Genomic DNA, 3,940 nt, shown 5'->3' with positions numbered 1-3,940 from the left:
TCCTCTGATTACTACCCCGTCGATGTGCCGCGTCGATTCTGCCTTGTTGGGCCTGGTTTCCACGGCGTGCTCCGAAACGCCTGTTGTAGTCGCCCGTTGGGCTTGATAACGACGGGCTTACTAAGAAACGCCGTGGAGACGGGCGGGCATTTTTTTTATGTAAAATAATTTTTAAGTAAAACGCAGTGTGCTGCCATAGTTTAGTGCACAAAAATTTAACGACGACATGATTACATATAACTATTCGGCAACAAAAAAAACATGTAAACAAAATAAATCATTATATAATATTTATGAAACGAAATATCATGTGGACAGAAAAAAACATTTGGAAAAGTGCCGAGTCTATTACATATAACTATTCAGAAGCAGAGTGTATTACATAAAATTTATAAGCAAGTGCGCAAAGCGTTTGGAAAATAAAGTCCTCCAGTACCACCCAATCACATGCAAAACTCCTCCGTGCCGCATCTATTTCTTCTTCTTCGATATCCGAATAACTTTGTTTTTCACTTCATCAAGCTTGTTTCTTTCCGAAAATATAAGTTGCGCAATCATTAACTCTCTTGAATCATCAATTGAGGTCTAAAAAAAATGGTGTTAGCACAGCGTTCATTGTACATCGTAGTCCAAACATGACTTGCGTACCTGTGAAAATAAGCCTGTCCATTTGTCACCATCCCAATTTTGAAAGCATCGAAGGAGAAATAGTCCACACGAATTCCTAGTGCATACAATTTACGAAGATTAAATATCTACTGTACATACAAGACCAACATTCTGTCGAAGTAAAAACTCACCCATCATGTTGTTTTGGCATGTCATACGTTTGAATAGGCCACTTGGAAACATCTGGATAATTCACAATTCCGGTTGCATTTGCTTCTTGGATATCTTCTGCTAGTTGTTTTCTCTAAAGATATGACAAACATGGTGGAAAGCATGTCATTCAGTGTACTAAAGAAAACGAATGTTACCAAATGCACATTTGCAAGTTAAACCTACCAGGTCCTCAACGAGTTCTCTAGTAACAGTGTCAAGTTTTCCGGTCATCAACGAGTCAAGAACCTGAAACTCTCTTTTTCCGCTATGCATGACGACAGTAATCCAGTGATTATTTTGCTTGTTTAGAGGAATGTAAGTCTGCATCACAAGGACCATAAAACACAATCATCACATAATATCGTATGTATGTACCGTGTTAACAATCAAACTTACCTTTGATTTTTTGAAATACTCGTCCTCACATCTGTTCACGGGTCCATTACTATGCGACTCTGCTTCATAATCATTACCGGCGGTCTTCTTTCCGGGTCTAACGTGAAGCAACCAATGTATCCTCCAAGTTGTTAACATGAAACGATCATCATTAACTTTGTCGACCAAAAATGATGAGTATGCATCAATTACCTATAAATAATGTGTTAGATTTAACAATGGTATTTTCGAATGAATTGTAAAACAATATATGAAATTAACTTACTCGCCACTTAGCCACTCATGGTTAATAATCTGACAAGCTCTCCTCACAGTGAGACCTTCTTCCATGCCATCATTGAAAATTTCTGTTTTGGCATGTTTTTGTAAATGCTCATGCGCACGCACGTACTTGATGGACGCTTTCACCACATCATACTCATCACCAGATTTGTTAACATCACCATTTTGGAACAATTCTGTAACGCACCACTCAAATACTTACAAACGCAAATACATAAATAATTGTTACGCAATAACAATTAGAAACATAGAAAACTTACTTCCTTTGGCAGAACGTTTTGCACGTTTGTTTGGTTTAGGGACCACATAAGGAGACTTGACATGTTGTGATCCTCTGCGCTTGCGCCTGCCAGTAACCTCCTCCACTTCCTCTTGTACTCCTTGAGAACCAACCGACGCATGCGATGCGATTTCGTCCGTCTCTAAAGATGTGGCAGCTTTTTCATCTGATACTTCTGGTACTTGGACAGGATCATCCATATCACCCTTGAAACTATCCCAGTACTCAGGTGTGCAGTAAAAAGGTGTGTTTTCACGAGAAGTTACATCAACGCCGTTATCATCCTTTTGCAAATTCATTTTGGAAGGTGTGCGGAACCGGTCTGAATCATCTTTTTGATATACAAACTCTTTTTGCCGACGTCCAACATCGTTTGAAGACTCATTAATGCCTCCGTACAGATTCTCTTCGTCCTCTTCCAGGTTACTGGGTTTGTAGGAGACGCCGGTTTTGTTCAGTTTCTCAATCATCCTCTGCAAGAAAACATTTCATCTTAGTTCTTCAATTCAGTGATGGACATTAAAGAGACGTGCTCAAGTGTTACCTGTGCGCATAACTCTGGCAAACGAAGCATTTCCTTCCGAAGCTCATTCATCTCACTCAAAATCCAGTCCATAGTAGGCTTCTGGCTCGAAGCCTCCGAGGTACTGCCCTCTTTCCTCGTTCCAGTATCGTTAGATTTTTTGCTACTAGCTTTCTTGGTTTTTTGAGCTTCTTCTTCCGCAATTTTTTTCAACCTATACTCCTCTGTAATGTTGTCATCGATCTACAAGTGGAACAAGATAATTATACATAAAAACCATATGCACACTTTACTTTATTTCATAAATGTAAAAAAATCATTACTAGGATTACCATCCCAACACCACGACCATATTCGTAGTCGTATTTGTCTCTTCTCACAGCCATATCTTCCGTCCAGTTCCTCATCAGCGGGCTCAACAATGCCAACGGATCATATTTTGGACCGGTGATTGGTTGCACCTTCTCCCAGTATAGGTACTGCAAAACACATAAACTAATTAAATTACATGTTCTTCCGTGCCATTTTATAACAAAAGTGTTGAAATTAATAAATAGAACGTACTTGCAAAAGGGCGAGGTTCCCCTGGGGCCACTGCCTAACATGGCCGTCCTGCAGAAGCTTACCAATCTCCGATAAACAGAATCGTGAAGTGAATGCATTCCAGTTGAACTTCCTTATCAACTTAATATTTTTCACTAAGGCATAGTACTTTTTCGGAACGTATTCATGAGACACTGGTGCAATTATAGTTCATAAGAGAACTAGAAATGTCATCCGAATAAAGTCATCATCAGTGCTCTTATCCTTCACAATCTTTTCTATGAGATCATCAATCATGATCTTACCATTTTTCTTGCTAACAAAACTAACTGGTATTTTTTTGGTTGCTTTTTCTCCTTCAGTACTAAGAAACCCAAAAACATCCACTCCATTGTTTTTCCAACCAAATATGGAGTACACATCATCAGGCCTTAATGAAATAAGACCTTTACATCCAGCAGTACTTCCAGAACTCTCTTGAACCATGAATTTTTTGCTACTCGGATTGTAACTTTGGAGTAAAAAGTGAAGCAAAAAATCACGCATCCTTATCGATGGTATTCTAAACATGCCCTGCATATCCGTTTCATAAAACCTGAATTTCTGACTTGGTGACAGTTTGTCAACTAGGCTAACCCACTTTTGAACAGAACATGGAATCACACCGTCGATATTCATACTGCATCAAATAGATTTCTTTCACATACCATCATACTGTTATGAGCCTCGTTGTATAAAAGAACTGGAAAAAAAACATACACGACGGCGACGATGGGAGAGGCACCGGCGGCGTATAGTGGCGACGGGTGAGGGGACGCAAGCCGGCGCGGGCGCACCGACGGAGTTTGTACGGTGGGGCGACGGTGGGAGAGGCAGCGACAACGTAAACAAGGCGACGGGTCAGGTCAGGGCAGGCCGGCGCGGCCGCACCGGCGCCGTTTTGGAGTGTGGGGCGACGGGCGGCGTACGGTGGCAGCACGTGCAGATCGCGGCAGCGGCGAGACGGGGTGACGTAGAAGGAAATTTTGCATGCACGTCGGCTAACGACGTCGCCCGAGCGCTGATTGCGGCGTCGTTTGTTAATGGGACGGCCC

At 41.4% G+C, this 3,940-nt stretch overlaps 1 pseudogene; it reads right to left on the bottom strand.

Moving 5' to 3' along the window:
* Nucleotides 1-471: 471 nt before the first annotated feature.
* LOC119341074 lies at nucleotides 472-3,483 on the bottom strand (annotated as a pseudogene).
* Nucleotides 3,484-3,940: the final 457 nt, after the last annotated feature.

Source organism: Triticum dicoccoides, chromosome 7B (genome assembly GCF_002162155.2).
Source record: "Triticum dicoccoides isolate Atlit2015 ecotype Zavitan chromosome 7B, WEW_v2.0, whole genome shotgun sequence".
Lineage (NCBI taxonomy): Eukaryota > Viridiplantae > Streptophyta > Magnoliopsida > Poales > Poaceae > Triticum > Triticum dicoccoides.
The sequence above is the reverse complement of the archived record's forward strand: the minus strand, read 5'-3'. Positions and strand labels throughout refer to the sequence as shown.